At 41.4% G+C, this 27,044-nt stretch overlaps 1 protein-coding gene and 1 long non-coding RNA gene across 2 annotated transcripts in view; one reads left to right on the top strand and one right to left on the bottom strand.

The window, feature by feature from the left end:
• Positions 1 to 27,044, top strand: part of CARMIL1 (capping protein regulator and myosin 1 linker 1) — a 144,680-nt gene that overhangs the window by 31,425 nt on the left and 86,211 nt on the right. The window lies entirely within an intron of this gene.
• LOC309538532 lies at positions 15,587 to 26,639 on the bottom strand. Its single transcript, XR_014222279.1, has 3 exons — positions 26,550 to 26,639; positions 18,473 to 18,595; positions 15,587 to 16,522 (listed from the first exon to the last, which is right to left on the bottom strand). It is a non-coding gene; the product is annotated as an uncharacterized lncRNA (long non-coding RNA).

A 27,044-nucleotide genomic window follows, 5' to 3' on the forward strand; every position in this document is an offset into this window, starting at 1 on the left:
ATGATTCTATAATCTTAAGGGCTACTAGAGCCAAAATAAGGGCATTAACTAACTCTGTTTTACAGCAGATATAGTTAATTTTCGGTTATACTAACTCTTCCTATAAACATTGCAGGTAACTTTAAAAGGACTCTTTTAGTTTTAAGAAAAGAGGTCCTTGGATTAGGCTTATGATAGTTAAACAAACTACAAAAGAGTTACAGATATATTTAGAAAATAATAGCAGGAGCTGAGTACTGTTCATACATTAGCATGCAAAAGCTTTCTTGGAAGCCTGCATGTCTCAGCTGAGTGCCTGGGAAGCAGAACCAGGCAAGACGCTCTCTCATATTTTCTGTCAACCGTACTATTACAGTTGAGACTAAGCCATAAGGAGGAATCCTTTTTAAATGAGTAAGTGTGAGATGTAGTAATACAGATGCATTAACCATTATGAATACTTACAAAGTCATGTAAAAAACAAAGCCTGGTGCGTGCAACTCATAATCATTGAAAGTTATGCAAAAGAATAAAGGCTTTTATTATTTTTATCACTGTATCTCTTACTGAGACTGTGCCTGGCATAGCAGGAAACACATTTTCAGATTTTCCTACTAGTCACTCTTAAATTATATTAGGGTTCCTTCACATTTTTTAAAAAACTGCTATTTTGGAATGGACACATTTTCAACTTCATTTTATTTGGAGACTTGATATAGAAAACAGATTTGCTTAATTCAGTGGTGTGTGTGCCCCCCCCAAAAAACACCTATGATTTATCAAAAACAAATGTTCACTTGCACCCCCTAACAATTAAAGAAAGTCCATAAACATTTATAAGGAAGCCCCTAGTGTGCATGTGTAGGCACAGCCAGCCCACCCATGAGGTGGGGTGAAGTAGCTGCCTCAGGTGGTGGAAGACGAAGAGGTGGCTTCCCCAAAGGCATCCCTTCCAGGGAGATATCACATGTCATTCCTCTCCTGCCCCCATTATGGTGAGTATTCCAAAATCTTGTAAAAGCCTCATCATTTTATTCCAGGCTGTATGATTTTTAGCTGTTGGTTCAACAGTTGCTGGGCTGGGGGTTTTATTTGGAAGAAATCCCCTGTGTCTGCAGGGAAAAATGTTTGAGAAAGTGACTTAATGTACCCTCTTAATTCAGAAACCAGATGGTCAATTCTTAAAGAAGAATACAAATGTGAGTGCTGGAAAACACCATTTCTAAATGTGTGCATGAATCTGTGCTTGATGAACTGTTAACTAAGTTGTTGTAAATGTCAGGCTAAGACATGTTCATTATTACTGTCATAATTGCCTGGTGTAGCTCTATTAAGAACCGGGTCTTGCATTAAAGAGCAGTAGCTAACTGATTGGATAGTATTAAAAGAGGAGGTTTTAGGCCCAGTCTGGGTCTTTGTGAGAGGTTTTTGGCTCTTGAGAAGGTGACCTCTTATTCATTCCCAAGACCCTCATGACCAACTAATGTGAAAGGGAAGAAGGAGCGCTCTCTGGGCATGGGAGCTTAAGGTTTCTGCCATTACGAAGAAGAAGAAGAAGAAGAAAACAACAACCCAAAATTGCACAGAAACTTAGGGGTTGCCAACCTTTTTGGAGCAGGGGCACATTTTGAATTTTGAGAGAGTGCTGTGGGCGCCTGTCACAAAAGACTGCCATGTCAGGTGTGGTATAACACAACATGGCTACCAGGTATAGTAATTGCTGCGCCCCCCGCCCCCGGTTCAGCGGTGTTCTTTTCATGGGAAGTAAGCTGTGTCCTACTTGTACAGATCACACAAAATTGATCTCTCTCTCTCTCTCTCTCTCTCTCTCTCTCTCTCTCACACACACACACACACACACACACACAGCAAACAGGAACCTTACATTATGAATTGCCACTGCAGATATATGGGAGGTTATAACCATGCTTGGTTCTGATATAAGGCATAACTGAATCCTGTCCTGAATTGGTTACAGGGGCTGAATTGTTTTCTCTGCACACACACACACCCCACAATTTGTTTGCTTGCTTTGCCAAAGTAGTTAGGTCTCTGGTGCAAATAAGAGAGTTATATTTCAAATGTCTGGTCCTTCTACAGATACCTTCCTGCCCAGAGTGGTTGAGGCAACCCAGTCATATGGGCGGGGTACAAATATAATTATTAATTCATTAAGCTTATAGCACCACAGCAGTGGAAAGCAGGTAGAATGGACCTCAGGGTAGGGGAGGGAGCAACTAGGTTCATATGCTGCTTAAATTTTGCAAGTTTAAGTTTTGAGGGGCAGCATGACTGCCCGATCTGTTTGCGGGGGGCAGCCCACTTTCCCAGCTTCTTTCAAACTGGCAACTTCAGGTTAAAGGAGGTGAAAGATGCTTGCCTGGGATCCTGGAGTCAGAGTAGACAATATGGGGTAAAGGCACAAATAATCTGAGCTGGCATAAGACACCTTATTATCTTTGCTCTGCCTCCCAAGCTCTTTTTGAATTTGATGGGCATTCAGATTCCAGGCCTGTGTGGCTAGTGTTGCGGTGGAATAGGATACAATATAGAGAAAAGGAGCATGCCTCTTATTTTGTTTTTGAAATAAACCTTAGTAGTTTATTTTCAAATAGTTTATTTTCAAACAAGGTATTTCCCAAAGTGGTGTACAAAATGTACACAAATAAAACATAATGCACTTTTAAATACAGACATTTTATTACATTCTATTTAGTACAAAATATTGTTAAAGCCAGTATAAACTAACATGGCCATGCTAAAAGCCTAGGCACACCCACAGACTATTAAAAGCAGCCATGAAAGGATGCATCTTTAAGACCTATTTAAGGGTATTGATGGTTGGGGCCTACTTAACCTTATAGAGAATCAAGTTTTACATCTGAAGGGCATCTGAAGCAGATGGGCAAATTGATATGAATACAAGCAGTTCTTTATCAAGTAACCTGGTCTCCAAAAATTAGGGGCTTAAAACGTCACCACAAGCACTTCAAATTCAGTACTGAAGTATACTGGTAATCGGTGGAACTGGTACAGTAAAGGTGTAATATGCTCAGACCACCTGGCTCCAACCAGCAGCCAGGTGGCTGCATTTTGTTCCTGTTGAAGTTTCTGAGCTGTCTTTAAATGCAACCCTGGGCAAGAGCACATTCCAACTGGATGCCCCTAGTACAAAGTCCATTCTCTCCAGACAGGATTGCAGCTGGCAAGCTGGCAAACTAGCCAAATCTGGTAAGAAACACCCAAAACCAGCGTCACTGCCTGAGCATCTCCACTTAGCATTGAGAGGAACTGACAGTTTTTCCACCTACAACTTATCTGAATTAAGCTTGTTGCCTTATCCAGCCCAAACCTTCAGCCACAGGCTCTGGGCATTTTCTGTAGTTGCATTTTGGTTGAATAAAATCACAACGATCACTGCAGGGAACCCTGCATGTTTGTTACTGCTCTTGGTGCAGCCCATTTCGCAGCCCAGCATGCGGAGAGCATTTTGTGTAGAAACTCTGCAGACTGTTCTGTCACTGCCAGGCTGCTGATTTAGCATGTCCAATGATTTATTTTTCAGCAGTGAAAATTCCGCTGTAATTCTCTGGCAGGTGGGCAAGGGGTAATAGATCACTTTCTCATTCTTTTTATTGTTTTCATCCAAATGCAGAAAACATCACTGCTCTGTTCATGTCTTTCCTACTTGGACACTGCAGGCAAAAGAGGCAAGCCCCGCCTTACAGAATGAAGGACCATTCATAAGCAACCGTATGGTATTTTTCATACTGTGAGAAAGGTTTGAGGCATGCCCAAATAAATGACGTTATTTGGTAGCATGGCTTTGTCATTTGTGCAAGTGAGTTTGTGGTTTCTCTTCTGAGTATGTTGTAGCTTTCAGTGCTTTTGAAAGCTAATGAGCTCCACCGCCCACTACAGTGCTGTGTGTTATGCATGGAATTTTGTGCTAGCCTGTGTTGGAGACAGGCCATGTCTAAGCAGCCTTTGCTGCAAGATCAAGCCCAGTTCTCATAATCAACAGTCACCAAAGGTGGTTCTGAACTCGTTGCTAGAATTGGCACAGGCAGGCTGAGAAGACTTTCCCGTTGCATCAGGATATAGGAGCCAAGATTCAAAGGTCACATTTGGTAATCTGTTGGTAGGGAAGGCCAGTAGGTCAATTAGTGGCAGTGAAAGGGCTTAGGCCCAAGCCTGTAACTGCAGATTGTGCTTTTACTTCCCAGTCATGGGAAACAGCTACACTGAGGATGATCAGTACGATATTACAGTATAATCTGTAGTACTAGGTAATTTCTCAGTGGGTAAATTAAACATCTACTCCAATTTCTTCTGTTTGAAATTAGTTTTAGAAGAGCTAAACAGTGGCTGCCCTACTTTACAAATGTTGCATTCCTATACACTTGAGCTTACTTCTGAGTAAGCACATATAATATCATCAAACTTTCACAGCACAATTCTAAGGAAGATATACAGCTCAGTCCTATACTTCAGCGACTTGGAAGTAAGTCCCTTTGATTTTGATGGGGTGCTTATTGGTAAGTGTATAGGATTCAAGCCATTGTTGATAAAAACACCAGGCACTGTTCGAGCAAGCTGAAATGTTTAATAAAATGTTTGGTGTCTTTTAATTTCCAAACTTCAATCGTTGTTGATTTATGTGCCATTTCAGAAATATTTCTCAGTGGTAATAATTGAGGATTTTCTGTGGGCTAACACATTGCAAGTACATTTTTAAGTCAGCTTGCAATCAGCAAGGTGGAAAGTGAGCCTTTTAGAAACAATGCAGAGCTGAACATTTTATGGTATTAATAATTATTTTTTCATAAGATGTTTTTGGAAAGCGTCTTGGCAAGTTCTTCCGTGCGCTAATTAAATAGCAATGCTTTCATTTTAATCAGTCTGAATAGACAAATCTGCATCTGGTTTCATGGCAGGTTTGTAGCAGCATGTCAGCTAGTTCATTTTGTAAGGTTTTGTCTCCATGAGCCTGTGGGATAGCTCAGTTGGTAGAGCATGAGACTTTAAATCTCAGGATTGTGGGTTTGAGCCCCACGTTGGGCAAAAAGATTCCTGCATTGCAGGGGGCTGGACCACATGACCTCTGTGGTCCTTCCAAATCTACAATTCTATGATTCAGCATTGAACGCCTGTTATTGATGAAGACTGTTTGCTGATGTTGTATTTGCATGAAAGAATTCAAGAGTTTTACTCCCTTTTCCACACTATAGCAAGCTCTGTATCCCACCATGCTCAAATAATAAACAATTTCCCCCCAGTTCAAAGGCTGCTATCCTCTTTGGTTTCCCCTCATGCTTCAGAGGGGTTGTCTTATACCAGAAGTGCTATAACCTAGATATAGATTATCACCAAAGGGAGAACTAGGCCAGTGATTTTGTTTTACATCCTCTTCAAAAGCAGGTGTGGCAGAAAAGCTGTTGCTCCATTATAAGAAGCTGTAGATTGTTCTGTCTCCAGCATTATCTGTGTGCTGTATAATTGACATCATGTGATGCTGCAAGGCAGCAGGGCTTAATCTCACAAGTTTCTGATTAGTTAAGCCTTTTTGTGAGCCAGCCTGGATAAAGTGTGTTTGGATCACTGAGTCTCATTGGACACAATGGAAGAACAAACATGTGTTTCCACACAGAGGCTGGATTTGAAAGCGTAATAAATTTGTGGGGGCTAAATTTTAGAAATATACATCCCCGCCCCCCCCCGGATCTGCATTTGTAGTGTACATATTGACTCATCTCTGGCAGTTAAGATCCTGGACTTTGGCCAGACAAAGGATATTGCAAAGGAGTGCCTATATCCCTGAATACATCACTCTAACTCTAGGAAGAATTTCCTGTTGTAGTTAATATTTTCCCCATGAAACTGAAATGCAAATTGTTGAAAGATCTATTTACATGTACATTTGAATAGGGTTTCAGAATTCAGCAGTGAAAGCATCGCCTGAAAGTTGCATTTGGCAGTGTTCTTGTTTCAAGACTACATATAGCAAAGAGAATACCTTGAATGGAATTCTCTCTGTTTTGCATTGCACACTCAGGACCCTGTAATTATCTTTGCCAAGAGAATTGAGTTCAATGTGCACCTTTAATTTAAATAAAACAGATTTAATGAGAAGGGTTTTCTAATCATAGATGGTTACTTGCAACCAGTTTTCTATATATTTTGCAACACTTTACTGAAGGAACTCCATCTCCCATGTGTACCTCCCACTATTTATTGAGATCTTCGGTCAAATCCCTTCTGCAAAAATTCATCCTGTGGCAACTGCGGGGGGGGGGGGCATTCTCTCTCTCCCATTTATGGAACCACCCCTCCTCTAAAATGCAACAAGCATTTACCCCGAGTCCTTTGACACTTGCTGAAGACTACTAGATAACCTAGATGGCATCCTAAAAAGCAGAGACATCACCTTGCCAACAAAGGTCCGTATAGTTAAAGCTATGGTTTTCCCAGTAGTGATGTATGGAAGTGAGAGCTGGACCATAAAGAAGGCTTATCGCCAAAGAATTGATGCTTTTGAATTATGGTGCTGGAGGAGACTCTTGAGAGTCCCATGGACTGCAAGAAGATCAAACGTATCCATTCTTAAGGAAATCAGCCTTGAGTGCTCACTGGAAGGACAGATCCTGAAGCTGAGGCTCCAATACTTTGGCCACCTCATGAGAAGAGAAGACTCCCTGGAAAAGACCCTGATGTTGGGAAAGATGGAGGGCACAAAGAGAAGGGGACGACAGAGGACGAGATGGTTGGACAGTGTTCTCGAAGCTACCAGCATGAGTTTGACCAAATTGCGGGAGGCAGTGGAAGACAAGAGTGTCCGGCGTGCTCTGGTCCATGGAGTGACGAAGAGTCGGACACGACTAAATGACTAAACAACAACAGCAACAACAATTAGATACATTCCATATTGTTACAGTTTAATGCATTTATTTTATTGGTAATACGTTTATTTTGCTGTGAAGCACCTTGAAATCGCTGATGAAAAGCAGTATAGAACTGTTTTGAATAAAACAAATAAACAAATGAGCATTAAAATGTAATGTTTCTTAAAATGTTCTATGGCTGGAATTCTGCTCTCAGAATATTTGAATGCAGCCTGTGGTCATTTGCTCTAGGAATTAGCATTTGGAACTGCTTCTGTCAGTTTTGTGAGAAAACCCCAAAACTGACATAACATTTTGTGATTTGAAATACTGATGTTGCTCCCACAACATTTAGAATTAAGATGAAGTTTGGCTATTGTACGTTTTAGGAATGGAAAAATTGTAGGTTGATTTGTAAAAGTAACTATTTCAAGTTTTCAACTGTAACTGACAGCTGCTGGTGGTAATATATTTTTAGCAGCTGTCAAGTGCTGGCATCTTGATGTTGTTCTTCCCGGTTAGTACCATTGACTGACTTGAGTCACTTGGCTCTGTTTATATCATATAGATTGAAGCGCTATAGGCATCTTTGACATTATATTCTGGTCCCGTTCCCCCCCCCCCCATTCTGCTTTTGGTATTTTATTAAATAAATGCCCCTGCATAAAATAGCTTCAGTGACAGCACTGTCATTTCCTTTAAATGTATTTCTTCAACTGTTCAATAATCTCCTGGACAGGACTATTTTTGAAACAAGTTGTTCAGTAATATTATAGATAGGTAGCCGTGTTGGTCTGCCATAGTCAAAATAAAAAAATTCCTTCCAGTAGCACCTTAAAGACCAACTAAGTTAGTTCTTGGTATGAGCTTTCGTGTGCATGCACACTTCTTCAGATACACTGAAACAGAAGTTGCCAGATCCTTCTATATAGAGAGAAGGTGGGGAGGTGTATTACTCAGAAAGGTGGTGGGAATGGGAGATTGGCAGATAGCTGAGATGAGCCTGTTGACGACTCTTAACGACTGCAATAGGTCTTACAGGAAAAGGCAAGGGGTGAGAAGGTGAAAAATGGCTAAGTCATGTATAATGAGATAAGAATCCAATGTCTTTGTTCAAACCAGGTCTCTCCATGGTTTTAAGTTTGGTAATGAGTTGCAATTCAGCAGCTTCTCTTTCCAGTGTATTTCTGAAATTCCTTTGTAGTAAAACAGCTACTTTGAGATCTTGTATAGAATGTCCTGGGAGATTGAAGTGTTCTCCTACTGGTTTCTCTGTTTTGTGATTCTTGATGTCAGATTTATGTCCGTTTATTCCTTAAGAAGGAATCAGCTATCTGCCAATCTCCCATTCCCACCACCCTTCTGAGTAATACCCCTCCCCACCTTCACACTATATAGAAGGATCTGGCAACTTCTGTTTCAGTGTATCTGAAGAAGTGTGCATGCACACGAAAGCTCATACCAAGAACTAACTTAGTTGGTCTTTAAGGTGCTACTGGAAGGAATTTTTTTATTTTCAGTAATATTATATTTCTCTTATTTGAATAATTATGTAAGCCAAGTGAAGTGGCCTGTGAGAGAAGTGAAATCAACCTAAAGGGTTTGAATGCCTTAGGGAGTCCAGAGTTATACTTGTTCATGTAAATAAAGAAAGCAATACTAGTTGGATGCAAGAGAGTCCTTTTAGTTTTGTTTGGAACACCAATGCATGATATGTATCAATGCCTTAAGAACCTTCTACATTTAAATCTTAGCCCATCTTTATGAATAACCAGTTTTTCACTTGGATTTTAGTTTCCAAAAAAAATGCTGCTGAAACACATCTAGGAATACTGTGAGATGTTTTCACTGGAGTGCAGTACTCTGCTGGCTTTTATCTCATCCCCTCCTCTACATTTCGAAGTACTATTTCCGGTGTCATTCCAAGAATCCAAGGGAAAGCCAAAGAAACAGATAAGCCAGTATCTTAGTTTGCAGTACATCCACATTGTTTTGATATGCAGAAACTTGCTGAGTTCCACAAGAAGGAAATGGTTCATGCGACAGTTGTGGCTCGTTTAGTTTGTGGTGAGGTACTGAGGCTCTGCACATTAATTCTTTACCCCATAGGTTCCCCCTTCTCTCTTCCACCTTAAATCTCCTCTTATGGCTTCATATATGATTCCTCTTTGCATTCTGACACTCATAACCAGTTTCTAGAAAAAGGTGCTGGAACTCACCATGAACACCTCCCTCATTCTCTTAGAATGGCAATGGCGTTCACCTGAAAGGAGCCGGAATTGAGTTCTGACAACTACCAGCTGAAAAAAAAAACCTGCTCATAACCTTTCCTGGAGCTTGATGTTCAACTCCCGCTTTCTCATCTCCCTGTGAAGAATTTCAGCAGGAAGGATGCCAGCCCAAGAAATCATTTTAATTATGATTCATAACTGAAAGAATGTGTTTTTTGGTTAGGTTTAAGAATCTCATGGGAACCTCATTAAATCTGATACTGCTTGTTTAAAATTTGTGTCATCCAGGCAGCCTTTGTGGCAGAGAATAAGAATGTAAATAACATTCTGACATAGCCAAAACTGGGTGTAGACAAATGCTTTTTTTTAGTTTCCTGTCCTTTTGGATAAATATTTTCATATTACTCACCAAATTAAGATAGCTAGAAATCACATCCAATCCATAGTCCTGTGGGAAAACTTACTATCATTTTTTCCTCATAGCCAGAATATTTTAATGGTAAACTCCAGTACAGTCATACAGTATGGACATGCACTGATAACCCTGAGAAAGATATCAATCTACATGACGCCACTGGGAGAGATCATCAGGGGGTTTGGGCTGGGTGTTCATCTACCTATCTTTTAAATCAGAACTAGTTAAGGCAGTGAAGGTCCTGTGTGAGTGTCTGGAGGCGGTTGGAGGATGGATGGTGGCTAACGGATTGAGGTTGAATCCTGACAAGACAGAAGTGTTGTTCTTAGGGGACAGGGAGCGGGCTGGTGTGGAGGACTCCCTGGTCCTGAATGGGGTAAGTGTGCCCCTGAAGGACCAGGTGCGCAGCCTGGGAGTCATTTTGGACTCACAGCTGTCCATGGAGACGCAGGTCAATTCTGTGTCCAGGGCAGCTGTCTACCAGCTCCATCTGGTATGCAGGCTGAGACCCTACCTGCCTGCAGACTGTCGAGCCAGAGTGGTGCATGCTTTAGTTATCTCCCGCTTGGACTACTGCAACTCGCTCTACGTGGGGCTACATTTGAAGGTGACCCGGAAACTGCAATTAATCCAGAATGCGGCAGCTAGACTGGTGACTGGGAGTGGCCGCCGAGACCATATAACACCGATTCTGAGAGATCTGCATTGGCTCCCAGTACGTTTCCGAGCACTATTCAAAGTGTTGGTGCTGACCTTTAAAGCCCTAAAAGGCCTCGGTCCTGTATACTTGAAGGAGCATCTCTACCCCCATTGTCCAGCCCTGACACTGAGGTCCAGCACCAAGGGGCTTCTGGCAGTTCCCTTGCTGCGAGAAGTGAGGTTACAGAGAACCAGGCATAGGGCCTTCTCAGTGGTGGCGCCTGCCCTGTGGAACACCCTCCCAGCAGATGTCAAAGCAATAAGCAACTATTTTATTTTTAGAAGACAACTGTTTAGAAAGTCTTTAATGTTTGATGCTGTACTGTTTTTAGTATTCTGTTGGAAGCCACCCAGAGTGGCTGGGGAAACCCAGCCAGATGGGCGGGGTATAAATAAATAAATAAATTATTATTATTATTATCATTATTATCATCGTCATCATCGTCATCATCGTCATCATCATCATCATCATATAATAGTTCCTGTGTGACTTTTCTGCACACACTGCATAATGGGGAGAATGCCCTTAGTAAGGATCTCAAAAAGCAAAGCAAAATAAATACGTTGTTCCTCTTCCCCTTTCCCCAATGCATATTACCTAATTTGGCTTTTGTGCTGCTTTTACCTCATTCTAAATCTAGCCACGTTCTCTGTCCTTTGCCAGTGAACTGAATCTATGCTTTTGTAGTTATCTTAAAAACGTTGACCTGTTCCAGAAACTTGTTTTTTGTGGGGGTTAGAAACTGTCAATTTTATTTAGATATCTTACAAACAAGTTAGATACTTTAAAGGGCCTCTTTTTGTTTAGCACTGTTTATGGTTAACGAACTTAAAATATTTTTATTACAAATGTACCGCTATGTAAGAGGAAATCAACAAAAATCATTTTGAAAACAACAACAGGAAAAGAAAGTGTCATTCTGCTTTCGGCAAAGTCTTTGAAACCTGTAGTTGCCTCAAGCTGTGGCTTCGCTATAGAAGAGTGTCTGATAGGAAAAGATGAAAGCTTTCCCTGGTTTTTGCTTTCTAAATGTGATTGATGTTCAGAGGGTCAGGCTGGTTGCTTTTATGCATTCCCATTAAAACATTTCCTGACATTTTTAAAAGGTCTTTTAACTGAAATGGTAATTTTCTGCCATCAACCACTGGTTGTCTAAATCTGTTTAAAAGAACTTTTGTAGAGCAGAGCTAATGGTATTAGTTTGGATTCAGGCTAAGAGAGTTGAACTTGTCCCATTGATTTCAGTGGGATACCAGCTAGTCCTGGCTTGACTTAAATTCATCTGCCTGCTTCTGTGTGTTCAGTTATGCCTCGTATTACTTGTTGGTGTCGAGGACAGACTTTCCATAATCTCCTCCCTTTCATAGGCATTTGTGATCAGCACAATCTCTGCTGACAGAGCCATACATTTGTATTGCCTGCAGTTGCATGGGGTAGTGGGTTAATAATGTTTGTTTTGGAGGGCTGTCCTGCAGCTCCTACAAAGACAACCTTTTCTATAAAAGCCTATAAAAACCTCAAGAAAACATATTTAACACTTATATAGGAGCAAATATTTTACACTTCACTGTTTGGCAGTGTAGTCAATTTTTTCAAACTTGTGCAATTGGGATTTGGTAAATCTTGTGGGTTTTTTAAAGGATAAGCTAGAATTTGATTGACACATTTTTAGCAATGGGTTTTATTTGACACAGAAGCTTTAGTACTCTGACACAGTCAACTTTCACAAGCTAAGAAGATGGTTTGAAATTTGGAACACTAAAGAGACAGTTGTTTTGATTGGGGTGATAGGTTGTTCGGAATTTTTGTAGTTTTGTTTTTATTTTGATGAAGCACATAACAATAATGATGATGATGGTGATGATGATGGAAGATGATTCCCAAACAACCCATTGTACTATTTAAAGAAGCCTATAGATTTATCAGGGTTTTATTTTTACTTTATTTTTTGTTTCATGTTTCTTTGCATTTCAGTTTCTGTGCATCTGGTGAGCTCTAGTCCACAAATGTTTATGCCAAGATACATTTATTAGCCTTTAAGGTGTTTCAGAAAACTCTTTTAAAAAAAGAACCGGCAACAGACTACCTCAGTTTCCATTCTGGTAATTCATCCATGTTTATTAAGCTAGCTAGAAACATTAGCCGTCCTTTAGTCTCAGTGCTAATTTTCAGTTGTACGACTGGTGTTATCTACTTCCCAAGTTGAAATTAAATTAACAGATTTGCAAAAAGCAAGTCAGACCGGTAACAAAAATTGTAATATTGGGCAGCATTACCAAGATACAAACTTGAACCAGGTAAGTGACTGCTTTTGTATTGTATCATCAGGTATGTTTCACTAGTCACTTCACCCTGTTTACAGGCCACAGAGAAATTGAACACTTCAATAACTAGATGGATTTTCCTTCACAAAGTGATTCCCAATAATGATGTAATCCTGATACCCGCCAAGTTCGTCTGTCCTTTTATTCTGCATCTGAGTTAATAGGATTTTTAGTGTATGCCAAGACAAGTTGGCACGTCTTCAGAAAGTGATACGACTGCTCTTCCAATTACCTTTTAAGCTCGTTAATTAAACTTTGGTTATGTCTTCCAAGTGTCATGAATGTGTGATTTGTCTTTTATTAAAAAGTCTTCCCAGTCTGTACCTTGAATGACGAAGCACGAATATGGTAAATGGTGAGCTCAAAGTTCACTCTTTAGATGTAGGGCATAGTTCAGAAATAGGAGTCATGTGAACAATTACCTGATAAAGTATAGTGAGCTAGTCGGTAGAACACACGATGCATTGTGGATGCCACCTGCTGTGTAGAAACTCAATATTTCTTACTGGAACTGTCTATAAAACTTTCAAATAAGAGATTTCTTGGAGCATACCTGACATTGATTCACTCAGAAAAATAAAGAGCAAACAAAGAGCCACAACTCACAACTACACTTAAAACCCTAGATTTCTCAATTATTATTTTTCTGGGCAACAATCACTTTTGTACCAAGGGAGGCTCCCTCATCCCTCAAAAAAGAGGGTCAGAATAAACCTGACATCACTTTTCAATTGCCTGAATTAAGAGACACCAAAGAAGACACACAAAAGGCTTGCAAATAACCCCGGAAGTCCTTTCTTCATGTTCAGGCTATTTTGGGCTCTTCTGTCTGGTTTGTATGATTCTAATTTAGATCTGACATCATTCATTAGCTTAAAACACTGAAAGGCAGAAGTAGCCTCATCTCTCAAAAAGCCTTCCTCTCCCCCCAAATAGTGCCTGTGCCTTTAGTTTCATATCTTTCATTCTAATGGGCTAGCAACTTTTTTTAAAAAAGAGAGAGCTCAGAATCTTGCACCTATGCTGGCTCTGGGCCCAGTACAGATATACCCGCTAAACCTACCTTTATGCAGCTATTACTGGAATCTAAAGTTAGGGTAGTACTGTGGTAGCTGCATATTCTAGATCAGGCACCCCCAAACTCAGCCCTCCAGGTGTTTTGGGACTACAACTCCCATCATCCCTAGCTAACAGGACCAGTGGTCAGGGATGATGGGGATTGTAGTCCCAAAACATCTGGAGGGCTGAGTTTGGGGATGCCTGTTCTAGATACTGACTCCCATTTTAATTAAAAGAACTACAACCCATCTTTAGTAGAAGTCCCGTACACTGCCAGCCCTGGCTCTCCCTGTTACTTTTGGAGGGCAAACAGAAGCATGTTAAACTTTTACATAACTCTTTTCAGCTTTAACTGGCTGGGAGAGACATCTGGAAACCCGTGGTGGTGAGAGCATTTGCATACCCACAGAGACATTAGACCTTTGGTCTTCAGCCAGTGAGTTGGGAGAAACAGGTGGGTTGTGAGGCTGTTGCAGGTAGGTCATGGCAAAGGTGTTGCTGCCATGTTGGACTCCAGTTAAAGGTAAAGGTAAAGGTACCCCTGCCCGTACGGGCCAGTCGTGTCCGACTCTAGGGTTGTGCGCCCATCTCACTTAAGAGGCCGGGGGCCAGCGCCATCCGGAGACACTTCCGGGTCACGTGGCCAGTGTGACGAAGCTGCTCTGGCGAGCCAGCACCAGCGCAGCACACGGAAACGCCGTTTACCTTCCCGCTATAAAGCGGTACCTATTTATCTACTTGCACGTAAGGGTGCTTTCGAACTGCTAGGTGGGCAGGAGCTGGGACCGAAAGACGGGAGCTCACCCCGCCACGGGGATTTGAACCGCTGACCATGCGATTGGCAAGCCCTAGGTACTGAGGTTTTACCCACAGCGCCACCCTCGTCCCTCCAGTTAAGGCTGACCAAACCAAAGGAGCGCTATATGTGGCATCTGAGCTAGAACACATTATTCTGATGAGACACTCATTCTATCAATTTCCATGAGAGTTGCAAGAACCTTTTTCAATAAGAGAGATTTCAGTCCAGCCATATGCCCCACCTTTCTATGCCTGTAGCAAGGAAGATCTCTGTGGAGTGTAAAGACACACTTCACTTTCTTGATACAGTGGTACCTCAGGTTACAGATGCTTCAGGTTACAGATTCCCCTAACCCAGAAATAGTACCTTGGGTTAAGAACTTTGCTTCAGGATGAGAACAGAAATCGTGTGGCGGTGGCTGTGGGAGGCCCCATTAGCTAAAGTGGTACCTCAGGTTAAGAACAGCTTCAGGTTAAGAACGGACCTCCAGAATGAATTAAGTTCTTAACCCGATATACCACTGTACTTTCTATGGCTTTCTAGATTTCTCCAAAAAATGGAATTATGCTGAGAACTAGAATTCAGAAGTGTCTACTGCAGTAGGTAGCTTGGTTGCTCTGTGGTTGCCGTCATGAGAGTATCTGGGGGCCTAGAAGGTGATGACAGAAGTCTGGCTGCAGGATGTGAGAATTATAAGGAGCAGGGGTGCTGCAACATCCTCATTCCCATGTGGCACAGACTGAATTGGCCTGATCCTGGGAGCCATAGATTGTGGCCACTGGTCAGATCCAGGAATCTGGGCAAGAGAGAACAGCAAATGATAGTGCAAGAAGGTAGGAAGGCAGAAAGGCACAGAAAGACAGGAAAGTGATGAAAGTAGAAGAATGTGAGAGAAGAGACAGAAGATGAGTGACAGTTGAATCCTTCTGGAAGTAATGGATACTTATTTTTTGGTAAGAAAACACAAGCATAATGGTGTGATGATAACTTGTCCTCTTTCTCAACATCAAAGATAGTGAAAACGATGCTGAAACTCTGGTTTGAGCTGTGGTTCAGAAAATTCTATTCATGTTTCCAACTGTTGCCCAGTTTTCTGAAGAAAGATAAAACAGTAAAGCTTTGCTTTTATCGAAGCAGATATTCTGCAACATGTACAGCAGTTTATTGAAAGATTCGGTGCCCATCTTCTTCCGAATCTGTGTGAGGAAATACAGTGGATACAATCATCATTCACTATGGACGCAGAGTCACTGGAATTAAGATACAAATTGCAGTAACACTTCCTTGAGCTTTCTTGTAACACAACCTTAAAAGTGCAATTTCAGCAACTAACATTACCAAAGTTTTGGATTTCATTCAGTTAGTAAAGAATACCCAGAATTGGCAAGTGTAGCAATCATCCACCTGCTACCATTTGGTACCACCTATCATTGTTAGTTGCTATAGCGCACCAAGACATTGTTGTGTTTTACTTGTGAACAAGTAAAGTGGCAGTGCCCTGTTTGGCTGCAAAGTGAGTCATTTTATTTGTGGATGAATTGAGTGAAAGGAAAGGGAGCCTTTGTTGCTGTCATTGTATTGTGGGAACTGGAGAAACCAAGCAAACGATAATTGGATATTTGCTTTTTCCTAATGTCAGCCATCTTTTGCATGGTGCCTCCCAGATGTTTTAGACTAAAACTCTCCCGACTCCTAGCCATTGGCACTGCTGGCTGGGGCTGATTAGAGTTGTAAGCTGATGGATGGCTGCCTTATGTTTTCTCTTGGAAGTCTGTCTTGAAAGGCATCAAATTTAAAACTTTGGTGCATTTGTACAAACTTACCGTAAATAGAAATTTCTTGACATGGAAAATGTGTAAACCTCATATTTACATCCTTTTCAGCCATGTATCCAGTGCAGCAGTGAAGAATGCGATGAGCATTATCTTTGTCTTGGCCATTTTTTTGTTCTGGGAAAGACCTTAACTGTGATCTTGCAGACTGTCTGAAAGTAAACCATTGATCTACTGTTAACCAGATATCTGGTTCATGTCACGTAAGGGCGGGAGAGTTTATTCTGATCGAAACAAGTTGCAGTTGTGAAGGCAGCCAAAAATATTTTGTTGTGCCTCTTTGCCGTTGATCACACGATGTTCTAAAAAAAAAAAAAGGTTGTTTACAGTCTGACTTTTGTGCTGTTTAATCACTAGATTTAAGTTTGCTTAATCAATACCAGCTGGTTTTCAAATCTGTACTCAGATTGTTGTGCGTAAACAGTGCTTGAGTCTATGATATAATGACTTCAAGAGCTGGAAGGAATTGTGCTACAGAAACTACTGTAAAACATATTTATGAAAGAAATGAAAAATCTTCACGAAAACTTTAAATGCTATGGGGATTCTAGCCTATAGACAGATAATTGCCCTTTTCTTTACCATTATTTATTTATTGCCGATCTATACTGCCTTTCTGCCAAGGTGGTATAAAATGAAGGGTGACCAGACTCCTCTCAAGCCAACTGGGTGCTGATGGCATGTGCCCTCCCTGGCTCTGGGGTACCTTCCTGTAGGGCACATAGTGCCAAAATGTTAGCCACTGAAAACAGAAAAAGGACCAGGAATGCTAGAAGACTTTGATTAAGTTTCTTGCTGTTACTAGTGATCTTGTCCCTGGGAAAGAGGTCTGATTATGAAATCAACATTCCCACAGACATCCCTGTATTTTAACAAGCTCTTGTGTTGAACCTGCATAAGCAGATGTCTTCTCTTCTATTTTTTAATGATTTCTAAATTTATTATGTAGAAGAGTGAATTGGTGGACTTTCTATGGATTATTTCTAGGAAAATACCAAACTCAGTGGCGTAGCGTGGGTTGTCAGCACCCGCGGCAAGGCAAGTAATTTGCGCCCCCTAACCCGTGGATTTGCGCCCCCTAACCCCCAGATGTTGCGCCAGGTGCGGCCGACCCCCCCTGCACCCCCCACGCTACGCCACTGCTCCCATCCTCTCATAGCTGGAGGTGCCGGCGACTCAACCTGGGGGCCTTTTGCAAGGAAAGCAGCGCTCTCCCATGCAGCCACGAACTGTAGTAGACCGGCTCTTTTGAGAAGCAAGGCGGCCTCGGCTGAGGGACGTGGCTGGTCTCTGCAGGGGAAGGAAAGGAAGAGACCGCGGGGTCTTTTTCTTCCAGGCATCCGTCCAAGAAGGAGCGCCTGCCTCTGGTTTAAACCTCGCTCACCAGAAGAGTTGCAGATCCAGCCGGGGCCGTGCGCGCTTTCCTGAGCGGGAAAGCAAATGCGGGGGAAAGTCTCCTGAGAGGCGCCCTCCCTGCTCTCAGAATGGCGGGATGATGAGAGGCGCCCTCTAAGGGACAAGAGACCCGGGAAATCCACCTCCCACTGAACTGAGCTGGGGTGGGGGGGGACTTAATTGGAAAGAGGATCGCAGCTTCCTCGAAGGGAGCCTTTGACCTTGAAGCTTGCTGCTGGCAGGGTGGCTTTTTGCGGTCGCCCCAATTTGGGGCGCAAATACCCGGCGGCTTCGCCCCCCAACCCCCGCGAAGATGCGGCTTGGGGGGCGCGTGCGCGTTTCCACCTGACTCTCTCCCTCGCCCCCTCCCCGGAGCGTTGCAGTGAGAAAGGGAGAGTCTCCCGCTCGGCTGCCGCTGTTTCTCTCCACGTGTCCGCCGCCAGAGGCAGCAGCGGTGGGCGGCCGTGCCTGTGTGAGCAAGTCTGGCGGCGGAATGGTGGCGAGGTGCTGCAGCTGCCGCCGGGCCCTGGCGGTGGTGCCTCCCGGCGCGCCCTGCCTGGGCGCGGCGCTCAGCGGGCTCTTCAGCTTCGGCTTCTTGGCCGTGGCCCTGGTGCTACAGCCTGCGCCCGAGGCTCTTCGGAGACTCCGGAGGCGGCGAGCGCGCCCCCTCAGATGTTGCGCCCGGTGCGGTTGGCCCCCCTTGCACCCCCCACGCTACGCCACTGACCAAACTTCATTTGTTTTGTTAGTCCTGTAACGCTGGAAAAATACGGTAGGTTCTTTGGCTCGAATACTGACTATTTTATAGACTTAACAACAAAAGGGTGCTTAGAATAATTACTGTATTCTTCACTTACTGAACATTCAGTTTCCACTTAAATTCTCATATGCTGACTTCATGCCTCCTCCACAATATTTTAAGCTCAGCAAGTCTGTCATTCAGCAACCTGGTATGGTTTGTAAAATACTGACACTGACATCTACAATCGGAGAAAAATAAGGAATTGGGTGAGGAAAACTACTGAATAAGCAAAATATATTGCTGGACTCCTTTTTGTATAGAACCAAAACTGCATACTGTGTGCACAAGAGTATTTTTCAGTCTTATCTGCTAGTGAAACTGTCAGTTGTTTACAGATCTAGATAGAAAGTTAGGAAAGTAGGCAAGGAACTAAATATAAACCCATCATTAATATCTGCCTGGTCCTCAGTAAAATGTATACTTGGCTCTTCTTATGGAATACAACTGTGATTTTGGTTCTGTATGCACACACTTCAAATACATATTCACAACTACATACAATTCTTAAAACTCGTCAATAATAAAGCAACAATGCAGTCATTTATGGTGGTCTCCCATTTTAAAAAAGAAAAAAGAGAAAGTTGGGACCCGAAAAAGTACGAGTATGACATGTATGAGGCTACAGCCCATGTTGCTGCTTCACTTACTTGTTTTTACCTCTCTTTTTAGGTCAAGTGCTCACAAGGAAGTTTATATTTAAAATGTTGTAAGCAATATCGTACTTGTTATAATTGTGTATTAGTTCTCTGGTTACCTTCAAGAACTGGAATACAACTTTTGGCCAGCATGATAATATTATGTGTGCCTGGAATAAGTTTTAAGAAATAGCAATCTGAATGTCTCATATCTATGTACAGAAAGAAACAGATGTATCCGAAAAGACGGAGGAAAAAGTTTTCTGTTACTAGTTCTGTGATTTGTAGAGGGATCATGTTTTTGCATGCAAGAAGCTCCCATGTTCAGTTTCTGAAATATTCAATTAAAGGACCACATGGGGCTGGGAATAGCCTCTGTCTGAGAGTTGCTTCTTACACAATTCTATGCTGGGTAGACCAGAGATCTCACTTGATTTAACAAAATCAGGGGAAAAAATACATAAAGTTAAATATTCAGGTGATCTTAAGAACCAACTCCTAGCGACCAAGGTCCCTCGCCTCCAAAAAAAAATTATTTGAGGGGCCTGGACATTGCCATTCAAATTGATCGACATTGTCATTTAAATGGTGTATGTTATCAATAATTGTGATCAATTATGTGGGGTGGGACTTACCTGAGCCCCCCCTCCATTTTATTCAACTTGGCACCCCTGCAGGTGATTACAGACGCTGGAAGGCCATCTTGGTCTAATCTTTCTTAAAGATGGATCTTCTCTCTAACAATCTCTTCACAGAATAATCTCGGCAATTCATGTGGAACATATATTCTAAAATGATGCTGGGGCTCAAACCTGCATTTTGTGATGCAGAACCGTTGCTTCAACCACACATGCTGGGGCTTACTCAGAGTGGCTGGGATGCACGGTAGAAGTCAAAAGCATAGTCATTTCCACATTTGCCTGGTGGAAATTTGCTGCGGCTGTATCCAGATTAACAGCCAGCGGAAGTTCCCCTTTGAATAAAAAGTACACCCAGCTGGATGTGGGAATGACTGCCCATTTGGCTGAAAGCGTTGCTTCAGAGTTGAGAGAGAAGCTTGCTATGTAAATACTCTAAAGCAGTATTCATTCTTACTGCTCCCATTCATGGGTTGAAGCCTGTGCACCAATTGCATTGGTACTTGTTCTACTTGCATGTCAAGTTATCTAGGCTGAAATCCTGATCTCAGAGACATTTGACAAAGTTCCACTCCATTTTAAATGGCATAGGATCACAGTCTCTTTTTAAATTTGCACAGGCAGCCTACATTAGATTGGCACCAATGCCAGCAGCAGCCAAGTGCTTTTGTACTAAAGGTGCAAACCGATACAATCACTCTGGTAAGCAGATAGGAAAGGCAAATCCTTAGTCTAAACAAAGCCTTAGTGTGTTTTCACCTTGGATTTGTGCCAAGGGGAAATGGGCAGGCATAAGCTAATTTATTTGAAAGATAGACATGGGTGATGAGAACTTTTTCTATCCCATTTAGGGGGGTGTTGAATAGAAGCAGTAGAATGAAATGTGATGTCCTTGGGTGATAGAGGAGGGTTAGCACAGACGTTCTTGTCACCTTCTGGAATTTTTAAAACTAGATTGACAACATGGGGTGAGGAGACAGTTTTCCACAAGCTGTAAACATACTTGATTGAAATAGGTGGAGAAGCAGCCATGTTGCTCCAAGGATAAATTGAGTTTCAAGCTGCCACTCCAATCTTGATGCATAGATAATAAGAAATCACTTAATTAGAAATTATCCAGTGCTAAGGATGCAAGCGAAAATGGCAAATGTGTCTCATCTAAAACACACATGATGGTAAAAACTAAAATAGGTCTGAAACAAGTAAAATAACATAGATATAGATTCAGGTAGGTAGCCGTGTTGGTCTGATGCAGTCAAAATAAATAAAAATTAAATTGTCCAGTAGCACCTTAGAGACCGGCTAAGTTTGTTCTGGGTATAAGCTTTCGTGTGCAGGCAGAAGTGTGTTCTGAAGAAGTGTGCATGCACATGAAAGCTTATACCCAGAACAAATTTAGTTGGTCTCTAAGGTGCTACTGGACAATTTTTTAATTTATTAAGATAGATATAGGTAATACTCCAATGCAATTTCAGTGAACCTTGAGTTTCAAGATTAGCAATGTAATCTAGGCATGTCCACTCAGAAGTAAAACTTATTATTGGGTAAGCATGTATAGAAGTCCTATTATAAGCCTCCAGTTGAAAACAGCACCTTTGTGACTTGCTCAGGAATAAAGAACCTCCTGGCACATAGCAAATGGTTCAAAGAGAACTTGCTGCAAGACAGACCCAAAAAAGAAAATAACAGAACACCACTAGTAATCACATACAGCTCCCAAGTTAAAACAGTTCAATGCATCATCAGAGATCTACAACCTCTCCTAGACAATGACAGTTCTCTTCCTCAAGCTCTGGGAGGAAGACCTTTCATTGCCTACAGACAGCCACCCAATCTTAAACAATTCCTCACCAACAATAATACAACAACCAGACGTAACATGGACAGTGATACCAGAGCCTACAATAAACCCAGATGCCAACTTTGCTGCCACATACACCCGGACAACACCATTCCTGGCCCCAACAACATCAAACATACCATCTCAGGACTATTTAATTGCTCATCTTCTAACATTGTGTGTGCCAACAGGGCCCTTCTGCTCTATATTGGGCAAACAGGCCAAACCCTACGCCAAACAATAAATGGACATAAATCTGACATCAGGAATCACAAGACAGAGAAACCAGTAGGAGAACACTTCAATCTCCCAGGACATTCTGTACAAGATCTCAAAGTAGCTGTCTTATTACAAAAGAATTTCAGAAATAGACTGGAAAGAGAAGGTGCTGAATTGCAACTTATTACCAAACTTAAAACCATGGAGAGACCTGGTCTGAATAGAGACATTGGGTTCTTATCTCATTATACATGATAAAGCTATTTTTTGCCATCTCACCCCTTGCTTTTTCCTGTAAGACCAATTGCAGTCATTAATAGTCAGTCAACAGGTTTACCACACCTATCAGCCAATCACCCATTCCCACCACCCTTCTGAGTAATACCCCTCCCCACCCTCTCACTATATATAAGGGTCTGATGATTTCTGTTTTAGTGTATCTGAAGAAGTGTGCATGCACACAGAAACTCATACCAATAACAAACTTGGTCTCTAAGGTGCTACTGGAAGAATTTTTTAAATTTTGGTTCAAAGATTGTACTGCTTCTGTGCAGGAGAAAAACATGTGATGAAGAAAAGCATGTAGTATTCAAAAGTAAAAAGGAAAGGTAGTAAATTGGGAATTGAGGGGGTTGCTGAGTAATGTAATGTAAGGAAGCTGTGGTGCTACAGTGAAATGTATTGTTCTGACCATTACAGTTTTTATAGCATTACCAAAAGTGATAAGCGCATCAATAAATTTTATATACATATGCTTTTTATTATGGCTTATTCAATGCATTGGGTTGTGTTGAAATGATATATGTATTGCCTTTAGTAAAACATTTGCAGGATTTTTTCACAACAGGAACGAAACTATTAATAAAATAATTAAGTTTTTTATTTTCTAGAAAATTGAAAAATGTAAGCATGCAATACATTTTTAAGATCTAAGCTGAGAGTTCATGAAATGCAGGGGGAAGGGGTGGTAGTGCAAAACACAGCACAAGCCCTTTTCCAATTTCCCAGTGATTTTACTGGTTCTGAATTGCACTATAAACTCCTATTTATGCTGCCTGTGATATCCCTATAGGCAATGAATTTTTAATTAATTAAACAATTTATATACTACGATTGTGAGCGGTGTATGGAGATTACAATACAGAAAAGGGAAAAAATCAGTTATTTCTATAAAACCAGACCAGTTAAAAATGCCTGCTAGAATAAAAAAAAAGTCTTCATTGAGTGTCAGGAGTTCAGCAGGGAGAAGGCCTGTCTGACCTCAACCGGAAGGGATTTCCATAAAATTGGGCCAACAGTACTGATCACTGGTGGATTGTGCACCTGAACCATGAAGGACCACTAACAGTGACTTCCCCACAAACTTCACTGATCGGGCAGGGATATGAGAGATTAGGCAGTGCTTGAGGAATCCTAGACTCTAGTTAAGAGCCTTGCAAATTAATACAAGGACCTTGAACTTGGACCAGTTCAAGTTTTAAAGCACTGGGGTTCTAGCAATTATCTGTTCCTATCAACAGTCAGTTGCCCATCCTCCAGATGTCTTCTGGAGGAGACTCATGAAGAAGGGCCTCAGATTATGATCACAGGGTCCAGTTCAGTTCATATGAGGAGAGGCAGTACTTGAGGTATTGAGGTCCTGAGCTGTTAAAGGCTTTATAGGTCAAAACCAGCACTATGCATTGGGTCTGGAAACTAATTGGCAGCCAGTGCATTGGGGCCAGGATTGGCGCTATATGCTCAAACTGTCTCTCCCCCTTCCTCTGTTTTCTCTCCATGCATAACAACTGTGTGAAGGAGGGAGATAAGTTTGAAAGACTGTAAGTGGCCCAAGGTCAGCCATCAAGTTTCATGATTGAGTAGAGATTTGAACCCTGGTCGCCCAAGTCCTACTCCAACACACTAACCCACTGCACCATACTGGTTCTACATGCAAATGCACTCCAAAGCCATAATATATTTTAAAAATGAACAAGTAATGGCTCATGAAAAAAGGAACAATACATTAAAATAATTAACACACCACAGTTTTTCAGAGGCTGGAAGACAGACAGTTTAGAGTTGATGTTGTTTAGAAAAATACACATCTAATTCAATGCAATTTTTAATGGTTACCATTGGTCTTGTACCTCAAGGGCAGTTTGAAGTTTCATTGTGTGATGTTAAGCTGCTGCCTGACTGACATTTGTTGCCTCATATAAGGTTGGCATCAATAAAATATGCCATTGTGCATGCAGGTCACAGCTCGTTGTTATGTGCTTGCTGGTACCTATCCAAGTCACCTTCCAAATACTCCTGGGAGCATCTAAGGACGTTACTGCATTAATTTCTCCCTATTCTGTTGTTTAAATACACACATGAACGAAATATTTAAAATAAGTTAAAAGACCTATCAATTCAAATTATTGCAGAACATTGTATACATTGATAGACACTTGGCCATGATGTATTTATACAGTAAACCGTTTTTGTTGCGTTTCAGTTAGGTTAATCTCAGGTGCTCAAATACTGCAGATCATGATAGAAGTCACATGTTATCCTTGTTAAGCAGTAGCAGATCCTTGTTTAGCTATGAAACAAAGTACAGCTGTGCGCAGAATAATGTTGATAACTTTTGTGATAAACAGTTACTGTAATAGTAAATTGCTTATCCTACATTGAAGGAGATACAAAGATGCTGCTGGGAATAAGATGGGGAATTTGGTGGTTTGCCTCTGCTAAAGCAGTTGACTAATTGATTCAGATGTGTCTGAAGCTAGGAGTCCTTGGTGGCTGTGGAGATCCTAATATTTAAACCACAGTTAAGGAATCACAAGCAAGAGCATATGCTTGCCCCCTTTCTTGCATGAAATCATACCTACGCCTACCCACTGTTAAAAGTTACATTGCTGCTTATCTGAATCAGGGATGGATAAAGCTACAGTAGCTAGGGCATGCATTTACTTTGGGGATTTGAGTCAAGCTTCAAAACATTGGTGAATACAGACAACAAAAATCATAGCATCTGGGAAAAAGGTAGTGTATGTAATACAAGAGATGAACAATCAATTATTTTTACGTTATGTTCATAGATCGTAGAATTGCAGAGTTGGAAGAGGCCACAAGGGTCATCTAGTCCTACTCCCTGCAATTTAGGGATCTTTTGCCGAAGGTGGGGCTTGAACCCACAGCCCTGAGATTAAGAGTCTCGTGCTCCACCAGCTGAGCTATTCCTGGCCTTTAATGATGAGTAGACTCTCTTTCTGTGCCTCTATTGACACCTCTCTCTCTCTCTCTCTCTCTCTCTCTCTCTCTCTCTCTCTATCATCTATCTATCCCCTCTTATCCTAGTTGACCACAGGTGGTCTGAATTTTATGTGAGTAGGTATGATTGATTACAAGAAATACTTGATAAGGTATGACTTATAAAATGCAAGATAGGCCCCTTGATGCTGTTTCCTGTGTGATCCCTTAATAGTTGGCTAAAATGGACATATTTAAATGGCTCTGAAAGTGACCAAGCCAAATTTTGTAATAGAACAGAATGAAGATTCTTTAGCATTAAAGGTTCTACAGTGGTTTTCCATGAATCAATAAAAAAGCACCACATACTGTCCATCCCTTCATGACAACCTAAAATGGTTGTTTTCATAGTTCTCTCAGACTGACTTAATTCTGTGGAAGGCAGTGTGTTGCTGTTAATAGAGCCATCTGGGAACAGGTCCAGTGTCAGCAGTTTATGCAACCTTGTGACAATGGAATAATCCTGAGGCTCATCCCATGAATGTAAAGCATGTGTGTTAAATCACTCCATAATCAGTTTTCCAATAGCTTCTCTGCAGAACTATATTTTTCATTGAAAGTTAATTAAAGTAGTTTAGAGGTATGGTATAACAACCTTCTGTCACTGAGCTCCACATATGCACCTTGTGGATTTCATAGTGGATAAATTATCCATCCCTGCTTGAAAGGGGGGATGGCCTGGGCCACTGTGATTCTTCCTTGTTTATGCCTGATGGGTTTGTTCCCCCTGCTGGAGAGAGCATGACATTGTCAGAGTGGAGCAGAATGTTCCCTCCTCAGTTTTAGCTATTGTAGCGTTGAATTCTTGCAGAGTGGGAACTTTATAGCAGCTATTATTAAGGGATTTGTCTTGCAGCAAGAAGTGTTGGTGCTGGGACTGGGTCTAAATTGGGTAAGTCTAAAGAAAAGAAGGGTTGACAATTAGATAAAATTAAGGGTGAGGATTTGCTGAACTAAATATTTAAAATGGGAATGCAGAAAGAGGAGGTCGGTGAAGTAAGTTTTAAGAAAATAAGGTTCTGAAATTATACTTGTTCTTTTTTTTTGTTTGTGTTTGTGTATTGTTTTGTTTGATATAATTTGTAAAACTTCAATAAATATCTTTTAAAAAATAAATAAATTGGGTAAGTCTTCTCATGTATGAGCACAGAGGATTGTGGGAGAGTTACTTTGTACAGCAGAGGATGCTATGTCTAAAACTCATTTCAATTGTTACTCACCTGAAGGTGGAGACTGTGTTGGAGAGGCAAGGCTATGCAACTGACTACCCCCTGATATGTTTGGCACCCTAAGATGCATTCATGGCTGCCTTATTGCGGACATCAATGTGCACATGACTGAGGGCAAGTTCAGTGGTCTTGCTCTGATCCCTTTCAATGAATGGAACTTTCCTTCTCATAAGTAACATGTGACAGAGTCTTTGTACCATGCTCAGTTCCTTGTGGATGTCATGAATTCTTCTCTTTAAAAAAATAGTTAATCTATTTTTAATACATTACCATAATGAATAGCACTTACTACTGGCATTGTAGTTAATCTTTTCATCTTGGAAATGTTGATACTACAATCCTGTTGTTCACTTTGAAGATTCTGCAAATGTTTTGATAATCCTGGGGTCTCATGGAAACCTAATTCTCCTTAGAGATTAGCAGAAAAAAAGTATTTCAAGTTGTTGGTAAATGTGGAGCGACAAATTCTTTTTGCAGTTTGAAAACAAAATGCACTAATAGTTTTCAACATGCTGTGGGAGCATGTCGCTGTGACAAACTTTGATGTACCTGTTGAATATTCCCAGTAGCATCCAAGAAACTTGTCATATGACATCAACACTTTCATTGTTTCCCTGCATCATGAAAATGATGCCCAGAGCACAGTGAAGTCATCATATCTTTCAGGGAAGATGTGGGTCATTGGAAACCACTTGCTCCCAGTAATGTCCAGTTAGACTCAAAGAAGGTCTGGTGGTGGGGTCTGTTATCATTCCGAGCATGTATAAGATTTAGTCAATTGAAA

The sequence above is a fragment of the Podarcis vaucheri genome (assembly GCF_965113315.1).
Source record: "Podarcis vaucheri genome assembly, chromosome: 8".
NCBI classification, from domain to species: domain Eukaryota; kingdom Metazoa; phylum Chordata; class Lepidosauria; order Squamata; family Lacertidae; genus Podarcis; species Podarcis vaucheri.